This window comes from Puma concolor, chromosome E2 (assembly GCF_028749965.1).
Source record: "Puma concolor isolate L17-30 chromosome E2, mPumCon1.1.hap2, whole genome shotgun sequence".
NCBI lineage: Eukaryota > Metazoa > Chordata > Mammalia > Carnivora > Felidae > Puma > Puma concolor.
In genome coordinates, this window is record NC_141681.1 from 44,248,784 (window position 1) to 44,262,096 (window position 13,313).

Genomic DNA, 13,313 nt, shown 5'->3' on the forward strand with positions numbered 1-13,313 from the left:
GAACAGCAGAAGTGTTGAGTGATGAGTGTTAAATGACACTATGAGCATATTATCATAAACAGTAGCTTAACATAGATTACCAGCATTGGGGAAATCTGAGACATTTGGTCCAGTGTTATAAAAATATAAAATAATGCCTAACTCTGATATATATTCATGAAAGGTACTTTTATTTCATCATGAAAATGTTTCTATTAATAAAGGAAAATGTTGATGATGTAATCTGACATAATAATCTTGAAGTTTCAGAAATTAGCAAATTTGTATAATACCTATTTTCTAAAATAAAGATTTTATGCTTGGGAAAAAAAAAAACTTCTCTTAAAGGGAAAATAGTGCAGAGATTAATATTTCTTGAGAATTTTTTGGGTTGGGTACTGAGCAGGCAGTGTCTTTGTGTCTGTTATTTACTTTAACAGAGAAACTTGGCTTATTTTGTCAGTTTCTCAACAGGTCTGAAGTCCCGTGGTATCCTACAACATACAGAAAATTTTGTCCCTAGCAACAGGGTTCTTCCAGAGCATGCAGATATTCTGATTCATAATACTTTTTAGGTCATAAGCTTTGAACCTACTTGATTGTTCTGATTGCTCCCTTGCCACATTGAAACTTTTTATTTCCTCTTCTTTCATCTTAAAAACTTTTTTTTGGGGCGCCTGGGTGGCGCAGTCGGTTAGGCGTCCGACTTCAGCCAGGTCACGATCTCGCGGTCCGTGAGTTCGAGCCCCGCGTCAGGCTCTGGGCTGATGGCTCAGAGCCTGGAGCCTGTTTCCGATTCTGTGTCTCCCTCTCTCTCTGCCCCTCCCCCGTTCATGCTCTGTCTCTCTCTGTACCAAAAATAAATAAACGCTGAAAAAAAAATAAAAAAGTTTTTTTTTTTTTTTTTTTTTTAACTGCACTAGAAATATGTGGGTTTGCCATTTCAGGGATCAGTGACATTCAGGGATGTGGCCGTAGCCTTCTCTCAGCAGAAGTGGGAGAGTCTGAATTCTGCTCAGAGGGACTTATACAGAGATGTGATGTTGGAGAACTGTAGTAACTTGGTCTCACTGGGTAAGTTTTCCTCTTTCAAGTAAATTAAGAGTCTTCTCCCTCCAACACTTTCTCCCTTGTACCTTTTAGGGCTATCTTAAGAAGTGAATGTACTTTCTTCTCTCTGTTCCCAAAGAAATGGTTTGAGCCTTGTTGGGCTGGAAAGGATGAAATGGCAGGATTAGAACCGGGGGTGTTTATTGCATAAACATTGACAAAGGCCAAATTTCCTATTATGTTTATGCTCAAAATTGCTATAAGTGCTCCATTAATATCTGAGCCACCTGCCAGCAGAACAGCTGGACAGAGGGTCCTGGTTTGTCCGATCTGCAGAGCCTGTGCAACTGACACAGTGGTCGGTTGGATAAACAAATAAATTTAAAACTGAAGTTACTGGACGCCTGGGTGGCTCAGTCAGCTGAGCATCTGACTTCCGCTCAGGTCGTTGTAATAGGTCAACTTATAAGCTATCAGAAAGCTTATTGTATATAAGTTCGGCTTAAACTCACCTTTCATGAATAATTGAGATAAAAGCTTATGTAGTTCCCTATTAGGGTTATCGGAAATTACTAACTGCCCTATCTCGCTTCTGTAACTTCGCCTGCTTGCTAAATAGATAAATTAGGTTGCGGGGCGCCTGGGTGGCGCAGTCGGTTAAGCATCCGACTTCAGCCAGGTCACGATCTCGCACTCCGTGAGTTCGAGCCCCGCGTCAGGCTCTGGGCTGATGGCTCAGAGCCTGGAGCCTGTTTCTGATTCTGTGTCTCCCTCTCTCTCTGCCCCTCCCCCGTTCATGCTCTGTCTCTCTCTGTCCCAAAAATAAAAAACGTTGAAAAAAAAATAGATAAATTAGGTTGCAAAACGCTCCCCCCACCCCTTCTACCAAGATCTAGCCTAGTCAAGACCAACATGTAAAAAGTCACGAACTCACTGCTCCACGGTATCTTAGGTGTCTAACTATCATTGGTCATTTTAAAATCCATTAGGACAAAGAACTTTAAATTGATAGGTTCCCACCAAGACTAACGTCTGTGTGTTAGTCTGATGAAATGCTGTAAATTGTAATTGGTTAACTAAATAATGACATACTCTGACTTGCTAAAATCCATATAAGCTCGCTGCTACCTTTGTTCGGGGGCCATTCTCTGCACTTTTCTCCTTAAGATCAGGAGATGAGATTTGGCCTGGCTGTGAATAAAATCTTGTGTTGCTTCTATTCAGCGTCTGGTGGTGGTGTTGTTTTTTGGTTTTTGGTTGTTTTTTTTTTTGTCTCTCGACAGCACCCTGTTTCATTTGGAGGTTCCACCGAGATTCTATGACCACCCAAGATTCGGAGGCTGAAGCGGAACAGCTAGGGGAGAGCTCTGAGAGACGTTCCTCGGCCCCGGCCTTCTGTTCTCAGACCTGGCTTAAAAGTAAGGTATGCGGGGTGGCGCCTGTTTTCTGTTACTGGCCAGATCTGATTCTAGGAGGGAAGGCTGGACGCGGCTTAACTTCCCCCTAGCTGGTGTCTGGTGGAGACGCCCCCAGCACCGTCTGGGTCTCCGGACCATCCGGGTCTTCGGATCGTCTGGGTTGGGCTTGATCACCCCAACCATTTGTTCTACGTTCAGTGCTCTGTGTGCCCTGTTAAACGTTTCCTGTTAACCTATCATTATCTCTGGTGTGACCCACTCTTTAACCTCCGTCATGGGTCAGTCTTTGTCCGAGCCTTGCTCCCCCTTAAATGCATGCTAAATAACTTCTCTGGTTTCAAAAAAAGAGGAAGGAACTATGGCTGTAACCTAAAGCCATCCTGGCTGCGGACATATTGCCAACTGGACTGGCTGACATTCTCTGGGGTTGACTGGCCCCCAGAGGGCTCCTAGAATCTTAACCTTGCTTATGCTGTCCGTAGGATTTGTCATGATGTTCATCCCCACCAGGAGCCATATGTTGTGACTTGGGTCGACCTCTTAGAAGACCCACTGTTCTGGCTGAGAGAGTGCCAGAAACAGGGCCAAAAGCTGTCATCTGGCATCTCCCTTTCCCACTCCCCTTCCTGTTCTCCAAACTCCAAACCCTTGCTTCCCATCACTCAGCCTTCAAAGAGGCTTTACCCGGTGCTTCAGGAGATACCCAAGGGAGGGACTTGTTATCTGATCCTTAGAGACCACCTCCTTATCCCCAGACTCCACTAGCTCCCCAGGAACCAAAAGCCGCAGGTGACCCTTTGACTAGTCCCCCACACACCAGATCAGGAGCCCTCGGTAGAGGATCAGGAGCCCTCTGTAGAGGAGAACACCAGTCTTCTGATGCCCCAGTTCCCATCCTTCCTCTTAGGCAAATGGCTCCAGCTCCCGGTCCAGACGGGCAGCCAACACACCCGAAGCTTGTCTACACTCCTTTCTCCACCACGGACCTCTGTAACTGGAAAACTCAGAACCTGCCTTTCTCTGAAAACCCCCAGGGCCTAATTGACTTATTGAGCTCCATTTTCACCACTCACTTACCTACTTGGGAAGATTGTCACCAACTCTTGCAGGTCTTACTGACTTCCGAGGAAAGGGCCCAAGTGCTCCGGGAAGCAACAAGAGCAGTCCTTGGCCCGGATGGAATGCCTACCACAGACCTTCGCAGAATTGAGAATGTTTTCCCTTCCGCACCGCCCCAGTGGGACCCTAACACGGATAATGGTAGGGAGCGTCTACTTCAATCTCCAGATTGTAACAGGGGCTTTGCGCAGCGGCCCAAAAGCCCACCCATCTGACAAAAACTCATGACACGGTCCAAGGACCAAATGAGTCGCCTGCAGCCTTCCTTGAAAGGCTTTACCAGGCTTACCGCTTATATTCTCCTATTGACCCCGAGGCAACAGAGAACCGAAAAACCATTAACATGGCTTTCGTTTCTCAGTTGGCCCTAGACATCCATAAAAACCTCCAAAAATTAGAAGGATTCGAAGGGAAGGTAATTTCAGAGTTGGTAGAAATAGCCCAGTGAGTTTTTCAGAGCAGGGACACCCCTGCCATTATGCAGGGGAAGGAAATAGGGAAAGTCCTCGTACCAGCCTGGGGAAAACCCCAGGCAACAGCAAAGGACAGGAAAGGCCTCAACCCCGTTAGAAAGGACCCCGAGCAACATTGGGAAAAAATCAATGTGCTTATTGTAAGGAAGAAGGACATTGGAAAGATAAATGCCCCAACAAAAAGCCTCCCATCCTGGTCGCCCAAGAACAACGATGCCACCACAGCTCCCCTCTTTCCCTGAATCCCCAGGAGCCTGTGGTTACCCTCAACGTAGAAGGGAAAGAACCCAGATTCCTGGTTGACACTGGGGCTATGTATTCCGTTCTTAAAGAACCCTTAGGACCTGTGATTAAAGAAAAGGTATACATTCGGGGAGCCACAGGACGAACGCAAGGCTACCCGCGGACTCGTGCCTGAATCACTGACCTAGCTCATTCCTTTGTGCTCATACCTGATTGCCCATATTCCCTTCTGGGGAGAGATCTGTTGCACATGCTTAAGGCCCAAATCTCCTTTACCGGAAATTCTATAGACTTGAACCTACCGCCACCTGCCATTCTAGTTACCTGCCCTATATCAGAGGAGTATCTACTCTTAGAAAAACCAGAGTGGAAAGCCTCTCCATTAATAGAAAAGTGGAAAGAGACAATTCCTACAGTTTGGGCTGAAACTAACCCCCCTGGACTAGCCATTCAACAAGCGCCGCTAGTGATCCAGCTAGCTGCCACAGCCACCCCCATCCGGGTGAGGCAATATCCATCCCATCAGCCAGCAAGCGAGGGAGGGAATCGCCAAACACATCAACCGCTTGCGAGAAGCTGGGATCCTAATGCCATGCCATTCCCCCTGGAATACTCCCTTGCTTCCTGTCCCAAAACCTGGGACTTCAGAATATAGGCCGGTACAAGACCTCAGAGAAGTTAACAAAAGGGTGGAGACAATTCATCCTACAGGCCCCAACCCCTACACTCTCCTGAGTGAACTCTCCGAATTACCGCCTTTACTCTGTCCTGGACTTAAAGGATGCATTCTTTGCTTTGCCGATTGCAAAGGTCAGTCAGCCTATTTTTGCCTTTGAATGGACAGACCCAGATGGAACCTACAACGGACAGTTAACCTGGACTCGACTGCCCCCAAGGGTTTAAAAACTCCCCTAGTCTTTTTGATGAGGCTCTTCGAAGGGATTTGGTCCCCTACTGGGAGAGCCACCCAGATGTTACGCTGTTACAATATGTAGATGACTTGCTCCTAGCCGCTGACTCCTGAGAGAACTGCACAAAGGCTACTGAGGACCTGCTAAGGGAATTAGATGTCCTGGGATATAAAGTTTCTGCAAAAAAAGGCGCAAATTTGCTTGGACTCTGTAATATACTTGGGCTACCAACTGCATGAAGGCAAGCGATCGCTGGGGCCGGAAAGAATCCAAGCTATCCTCAACATTCCTAAACCCACAACTAAAAGGCAGATCAGGGAATTCCTAGGGGCCGCTGGGTATTGCCGCCTCTGGATACCGGGTTTCGCTGAAATGGCAAAACTCCTGTACTCCGCTACTGGGGGTGAAGGAACTGAGATGGTCTGGGGAGAACAAGAAGATAGGGCTTTTGAGCAAATCAAGAGCACCCTTACCCAAGCCCCAGCCCTAGCTTTACCTGATATTACCAAACCCTTCCAACTATTTGTACATGAGATCCGGGGCATTGTGAAAAGGGTCCTTACTCAAACTTTGGGCCCCTGGAAACGACCCGTAGCCTACTTGTCCAAGCAGCTGGACTCTGTTGCCACCGGGTGGCCCAGTTGCCTCAGAGCTGTTGCCGTCACTGGTTAAAGAAGCTTCCAAACTAACGCTTGGGCAAGACCTTCAGATCACAGGACCTCATGCAGTAGCGTCCCTGCTGCGCTCCCCACCAGACCGATGGATCAACGCACGAATCCTCCAGGATCGGGTATTGCTACTGGACCCTCCACGCATCGCTTTCCTGAAGACAGAGGCTTTAAATCCAGCCACGTTGCTGCCTGATAGCCACTCCGAGGCTCCACGCCACGATTGCTTAGAAACTGGGAGTACTCTGACGGGAGTGAGGAGGGACTTAAGAGATCAACCTCTGCCAAAGGTGGATTTCGAGCTGTTCGCTGGCAGCAGTTTTGTCAAAGATGGAATCAGATACGCAGGTGCAGCTGTAGTGACTCAGGACCAGGTTATCTGGGCCTGAGCCCTTGAGCACGACGCTTCTGCCCAAAGAGCAGAGCTGATGGCTCTAGCCCAGGCCCTCAGATGGGCAAAGGGAAAAACGGTGAACGTCTTCACGGATAGCAGGTAGGCCTTCGCCACCGCCCATGTTCATGGAGCCCTATATAAGGAAAGAGGACCGTTAACGTCAGGAGGGAAGGAAATTAAAAATAAAAAAGAAATCCTGGCCCTACTGGGAGCCTTATGGCTTCCTAAAAAAGGTGGCCACTGTACATTGCAAGAGCCACCAAAAGGCAGACTCGCCCCGAGCGAAAGGAAGCACCTTTGCTGATGCAACGGCAAAGGCCACAGCAGAAAGAGAGGTTCTCCGGACTAAAATTTTGCCTCTGCTGCCTCCACGCTTTCTCCCCTCGGAACCGTTTTAGACCAAAGAAGAGCTACGCCTGATAGAAACCTTGAGGGCAAAAAGAGATGACCAGCATTGGTATCACCTCGAGGACAGACCTGGCTCCCGCAAGTCCACAGCTCCACGCATCTAGGGGCAACCAAGTTGTCTGAACTAGTCCAAAGAGACTATTAATAAATAGACCTTAATAAAATCGTAAAAAGCCTAGGAGACCAATGCAAAGCCTGTGCTCAGACTAACCCATCTCCCAAGTTAAATTTTTCAGGACAGAGACTACATGGACAGATGCCTGGAGAAGTATGGGAACTTGACTTCATTGAGATGAAACATGGACCCTATGGCTATCATTATCTCCTCGTACTAGTGGACACCTTCTCTGGATGGGTAGAGGCTTCCCCCACTAGAACAGAGTCCACTCAGATAGTGGCTAAGAAATTACTCAATGAATTGGTTCCCCGATTTGGCATCCCTATTGGTCTGGGGTCAGATAATGGCCCGGCTTTCATAGCCCAGATATCTAAAATGTTGGCCAAAAGCTTACAAATAAATTGGAAATTACATTGTGCCCACCACCCCCAGAGTTCAGGGCAGGTGGAAAGAATGAATAGAACTCTAAAAGAAACCTTGACTAAATTAATTCCAGAAACTGGCGAAAACTGGGTAGGCCTCCTTCCTTTTGCCCTCCGAGGACGCTGTATACCTTACGTAAGAGGCATTCCCCCCTTTGAAATCCTATTTGGAAGACTACCTCCCTTGCTTCCAAGATTGGGAGATGAACAACGGGCGGAAATCTCAAACCAACATCTCCTTAAGTCCTTGCAGGCTCTACAAAGTACACTTCCAGCCATCCATAACCTAGTAAAAGAAAGCCGGAAAGAACCGCCCTCTACAGTCGAACCATCAGACCAAGGACTCGGACCTGGAGATTGGATCTGGGTGCAACGTCACACCTCCCCAAATTTAGAGGCACGCTGGGTTGGGCCCTATCCGATCATCCTGTCCACCCCATCCGCTGTGACAGTTGCTGGCCGGAGCCACAGGATGCATCGCTCTCAAATTAAAGCGGCACACCCTGACCACGTTCCTCTACAATGGACTGTCAAATGGACTGAAAATCTTTTGGAGGTCCGGCTGGTAAAAGAATCTGCTGGGTAATTTTGTTCTTAATTTCCCTGGCTGGAGGGACATTTTCTGACCACGCCCCTGTCCAGTACCGTTGGATAGTTAGCAAAACCACTACGGGACAGGTTTTAGCAAATTCTACCTCTTACGCTTCCCCTGCCTTGACCTTTAATCTGTGTCTTCTGTTCCCCATTGAGTGGAAATAACAACCATGATATCAGGGTGCTACCGGAGTTTTGCCTTACCAGAGAACCCCAGACTGCCTAAGTTTCAAAGGAGTACAGTTTTATGCTTGTCCCTCTGATACGCCCCCCGGCTGTCAAGGACGAGGCCAGTTTCACTGTGCCTCATGGGGTTGTGAAACCATAGCTGACTGGGTTACTGAAAAGGATCAGTTTATACTGTCTATAAGAGCAGTATCTATGACCAAGAGCCAATGCCTAGTCACTGTCATCATTAGAAATGGTTTAGATCCCCGATGGAATAGGGGGAGAACATGGGGATTGAGATTATACGTTTCTGGTCTTGATCCCGGCACTGAGTTCACCATTCAGAGATTTAGAGTCACCCCTAGAGCGCCCATTGGGCCCAATCCTGTAATTAACCCTCTCCCTGACCCTGGAAAACTGCCCCCCTCCAGGCCTCTAGCCCGGTCATCAGCTAAGTCTACGGCCCGTTCACCCACCACTGCTGCCCTTATGTTGACTCCTTCCCCCGCTAGGAACAAACCTGAAGTAAGAGAGGCCGATACCTTTAAAGCCTTGTACTATACCTTTAAGTTTTTAAATGCCACCAACCCTAACATCACTTGGGATTGTTGGCTATGTTTGAATCCTAGGCCCCCCTACTACATAGGAATAGGTGCTCCGGTCCCTTTGGGAACGAGGGAAGACCAAATCAGGAATTTGAGCCATGGCCAGATAGAGGGTCATTGTACCTGGGGGCAGAACCCAAGTCTCACCTTAGGAGATCTAGAAGGAATGGGGACTTGTTTCTATGCTGGAAATTACCAGATAAAACGGTCCAGGTATTTGGCTTATTGTAACAGCACCATCTACTTGCCAAATAATACTCATGTGGGGGGTACCCTTTACTTCCTTGTACCGCCCTCTGGGACTTGGCTCGCTTGCTCCTTGGATTTAACCCCTTGTTTAAACCTCCACCTTATAATCAAGAGGTCTGATTTCTGCATTCTGGCCCACCTCCTACCCCAGGTCTTCTACTTTTCAGGTGAAGGAGGAAAAGAACACCTAGGTTTCATTCCCCAGTCTCGATTTCTGAGGGAACCCATTTCTCCTATCCTAGTGCCCCTCTTTGTAGGACTGGGGGTTGCAGGATCCATTGGCGTAAGTACTGCCGCTTTCATCACAGGGGATCAGAACTTCAAATTACTAAGCAAACAAATTGATCAGGATATATCAGAATTAGAAAGGAATATTGATAAACTGTCTGAATCTGTAAACTCTTTAGCAGAGGTGGTACTTCAGAATCGGAGGGGCTTAGACCTGTTATTTTTACAACAAGGAGGGCTTTGCATGGCCCTTGGGGAACAGTGCTGTTTTTATGTCAATAATTCAGGAATCATCAAGCAGACCTTGAGTCAGGTCAGACAACGATTAGAGGAAAGAGAAAGACAAAGACAAATTAATCAAAACTGGTATGAGTCTATATTTTCCTGGTCCCCTTGGCTAACAACTCTCCTAAGTGCCCTTGCGGGACCCCTTATCTTTCTCTTTCTAGCTGTAACTATAGGACCCTGTTTGATAAAACTACTACTTCAGTTCATAAATCGAAAAATAGGATCTATAAAGCTTATGGTATTATGTAGCCCATACGTCCCACTAGCTCATATGCCAGAATAAGGTTATTCAAAGGTTTGAATAATTAACAAACAGGAGTGGGGAATGTAATAGGTCAACTTATATCAGAAAGCTTATTGTATATAAGTTCGGCTTAAACTCCCCTTTCATGAATAATTGAGATAAAAGCTTATGTAGTTCCCTATTAGGGTTATTGGAAATTACTAACCGCCCTATCTCGCTTCTGTAACTTCTCCTGCTTGCTAAATAGATAACTTAGGATGCAAAACGCTCCCCCCACCCCTTCTACCAAGATCTAGCCTAGTCAAGACCAACATGTAAAAAGTCAGAACTCACTGCCCCACGGTATCTTAGGTGTCTAATTATGATTGGTTGTTTTAAAATCCGTTAGGACAAAGAACTTTAAATTGATAGGTTCCCATCAAGACTAATGTCTGTGTGTCACAGTATGATTGGCTACCATGAAATGCTGTAAATTATAATTGGTTAACTAAATAATGACGTACTCTGACTTGCTAAAATCCATATAAGCTCACTGCTACCTTTGTTTGGGGGCTGTTCTCTGCACTTTTCTTCTTAAGCTCAGGAGATCAGGTTTGGCCCGGCCGTGAATAAAATCTTGCCTTGCTTCTATTCGGCGTCTGGTGGTTTGTTTTGTTTTTTGTTTTCTCGACAGCACCCTGTTTCAGTCATGATCTCGTAGTTTGCAAGTTCAAGCCCCAAATTGGGCTCTCTGCTGTCAGTGTGGAGCCTGCTTGGGGTTCTTTCTTTCCGTCTCTCTCTGCCCCTCCTCCACTCATGCTTTTTTTCTCTCTCTCTCTCAAAAATAAGCGTTAAAAGAAAAGGGGGGGGGCGCCTGGGCGACTCAGTTGGGTAAGCCTCCAACTCTTGGTTTCTGCTCAGGTCATGATCTCAGGGCTTTGTGGGTTCAAGCCCCGTGCCTGGGCTCTGTGCTGGCAGCATGGAGTCTACTTGTAATTCTCTCTCTCTCTCTCTCTCTCCCTCTTTCCCCCTCCCCTACTCACACCGTGTGTGTCTGTTTCTCTCAAAAACAAACAAAAACTGAAGTTACTGCATTTTCTTTCTTACAAAACAGTTACCCGGGGGCACCTGGGTAATTCAGTCATTATCTGACTTTGGCTCAGGTCACCATCTCACAGTTTCTGAGTTTGAGTCCCACATCGGATGAGCTCAAGCCCTGCTATCTCTCTCTCTCTATCTTCCTCTTTCCCCCGCCCTCTCTCCTTCTGCCCCTTCTGGGACTTTCTCTGCCCTTGCTCACTTGAGCCTTCTCTCCTCTCTCTCAAAAACAAAAACAAAATAATTACCCTGACTTTATAGTTAAAATTTATAATTCATGAACTTTGCATTTAAGATTGAATGAATATCTTAGAGATGTCTCAAGAATCTTTGTTTTTTCTCTTAGAAAAATAACAGTGATAATGTTAATAACTCACAAGAAGACAATACACAGGTGAGTGTATTGTTTACTATGTACCAATCACTATTCTACACCCTACATTTTTGTGTTTGATTTGTATTAACTGATCTCTATCCTCACAACCATCCTGTGTCATGGGTACTATTTTTGTAACCATTTCAGATAAGCATGTTGGAGCACAGTGAGCTTAAGTGAGTTTCCCAAAGTCGCACAGCTGGTAGGAGGCAGAAGCAGGAATTTGAATGCAAGCGCTCTGATTCCATGGTCTGTGTTCTCAATTACAAGGTCATGCTTTCTGTCAAGCTGCAAGAGAGAGAGAGAGAAGTAGATTTCACTTAAAAGCTTTTCCCCATCTGTCTGGATTCTTGAATCCCCTTGCCCTTCCCAGAAATACTTATCAATATCATTTTGACCTCTAGTTTATTCCAAGTTCTAAGCTCAAAGTATTTGTTAATTCATATTTTATTTCCTTTCTACCTTGTATGACATTCTTACCTTGTAAGCTGGACATTCCCTTTCTAAACCACATGTGATTACTTTATCGGAGTGATGGAAAGAGCCCTGGATGATAGGGAAGATCAAAGAAGACCATGCACAGGTGAGTAAGATCCCATCGGGTAGAGAAGCCCTCACTGGGTCAGGGAGGAGGCACTTTTCTGAGATGTTGCCTGGAACTGTCCCTTCAAAGGGAGCCCAAGCAAGGCCTGCATAGAAAAGCCTGAAACTTGGGAGAAAGAGGAATATCTCACCAAAATGTCCAAAGAAACTTTGTCTTTGCAAATTTTAACACTCATTCACCTCTTATTTCCTTGTCGTTTTATCGGGCCTCTTCTCTTTCATAGTGCAGTATTTCCACTGCATCTTGAATTTGACTGCTTTCAGCTCCTCTCCTGCATTTAGATTTATTTGTATATTCAGAGGTGGTGATAACGGAGCAGAGACAAGAACGAGAAGGGCGTAGGCTATATGATTATATAGAACATTCCAGGCAGCGTGAACCGCAAATGTACATGCTTTGAGGTGGGAATGAGCTTTGGGTGATTCGGGAGCAATAAACAGACCAGAACAGAATTAATGAGGGGGGTAAGCAACAAGAAAAAAGGGAGAATGTCGGAAGAGGCCAAGTCTTGTATATATTTTTGTTAATTATCAGGAATTTGGATTCTTTCCTGAAAGTGACTAGAAGGCATGATCTAATTTATATTTTTCCAATTTTAAATTAAAAAAAAACACTTTTGTTAAGTGAGATAAAAACTAGAAAACCATATTAAAATACACAGCTTAATGAATTACTGTAAGGAAGATATCCTTATAAAAATTTTTTTAATGTTTATTTTTAAGAGAGAGAGGGAGAGAGAGAGAGCGTGAGCAGGGGAGGGGCAGAGAGAGGGAGACACAGAATCTGAAGCAGGCTCCAGGCTCCGAGCTGTCAGCACAGAGCCCGACGTGGGGCCCGAACTCGCGAACCATGAGATCGTGACCTGAGCCGAAGTTGGACACTTAACCGACTGAGCCACTCAGGTACTCCAGGCAGATATCCTTATAAACACCTTGAGCAGAAAGAAGCAAAACATTTTAAAATAATAACTTCAGGCTTACAGAGAAGTTGCACAACTATATAAAGAATTTTCACCTACTCTTCACCCAGACTCTCCAAATGAGGAGATAAACCTTTTCCAACTACCCCTTAAGCCCTTTAGCTGCCTCTGCCTAATCACAACCCTCTTTCCTCCCTCCCTGATAAATCAGCTTCCAACCACGTCAAACCTTACCAAGCGCCCCAGATTGCTTGTACCTCTCCAATTAGTCTGCTAATCTTTCGGATGAAAATGGCTGTTTTGAGGTTCTCGGGTCTGCAGATACCGTCCATCACTCCCTTCTGCTTTTTCCTGCACAGATGCAGAGAGGGTTGCCTGAATGGGGACAAGGGTCAGGAGAGGAAAAGCCGCTGGGAGGCCACTTCGGTAGTGCAGACTGGGGGTGCTAGTGGTTTGGATTCGAGTGTTGGTGGTGGAAAGTGGCAAGAAGCTACTTTGAGCATAGAACTCACAGCATGCTGGTGGGTTATAAATGAGTGTGGAGGAAGAGGGACGTTAAGAAGGATGAGCACGTTTTGGCTTGAGCAGGCGAATGGTGACACAGTTGCCTCAGATGGGAAAGAGGGAAAAGGCAGGATGGAGAGCCAATTGAAATATGTGTGCTTTGAATATTTTAAGTCTGAGATGGTCATAAATCATCCGATTAGAAGGCTGAGTAGGCTGTTGAATATGAAGCCTGAAGTTGAGAAGATGGGCTC

At 46.1% G+C, this 13,313-nt stretch overlaps 1 protein-coding gene and 2 long non-coding RNA genes across 8 annotated transcripts in view; 2 read left to right on the forward strand and 1 right to left on the reverse strand.

Annotated features, from left to right (window-relative positions):
• Window positions 1-1,366: 1,366 nt before the first annotated feature.
• On the forward strand, window positions 1,367-2,248 carry LOC147573529 (uncharacterized). The gene is made up of 2 exons (XR_015245175.1): window positions 1,367-1,657; window positions 1,886-2,248. It is a non-coding gene; the product is annotated as an uncharacterized LOC147573529 (long non-coding RNA).
• A 1,051-nt stretch (window positions 2,249-3,299) lies between these two features.
• Window positions 3,300-10,209, forward strand: LOC147573530 (uncharacterized). Its single transcript, XR_015245177.1, has 2 exons — window positions 3,300-3,707; window positions 7,448-10,209. It is a non-coding gene; the product is annotated as an uncharacterized LOC147573530 (long non-coding RNA).
• Window positions 10,210-11,045: 836 nt separating this feature from the next.
• ZNF792 (zinc finger protein 792) overlaps window positions 11,046-13,313 on the reverse strand; it is a 36,424-nt gene continuing 34,156 nt past the window's right edge. For 2 of the 6 annotated variants that reach the window (XR_015245133.1, XR_015245136.1), the window contains exon 6: window positions 12,303-12,906. The gene's annotated coding sequence lies outside the window, so the exon portion shown is untranslated. Of the gene's footprint in view, window positions 11,321-11,815; window positions 11,908-12,302; window positions 12,907-13,313 lie in introns of those variants that run through there. The other 4 variants (XR_015245137.1, XR_015245135.1, XR_015245134.1 and 1 more) reach the window with 4 other exon arrangements.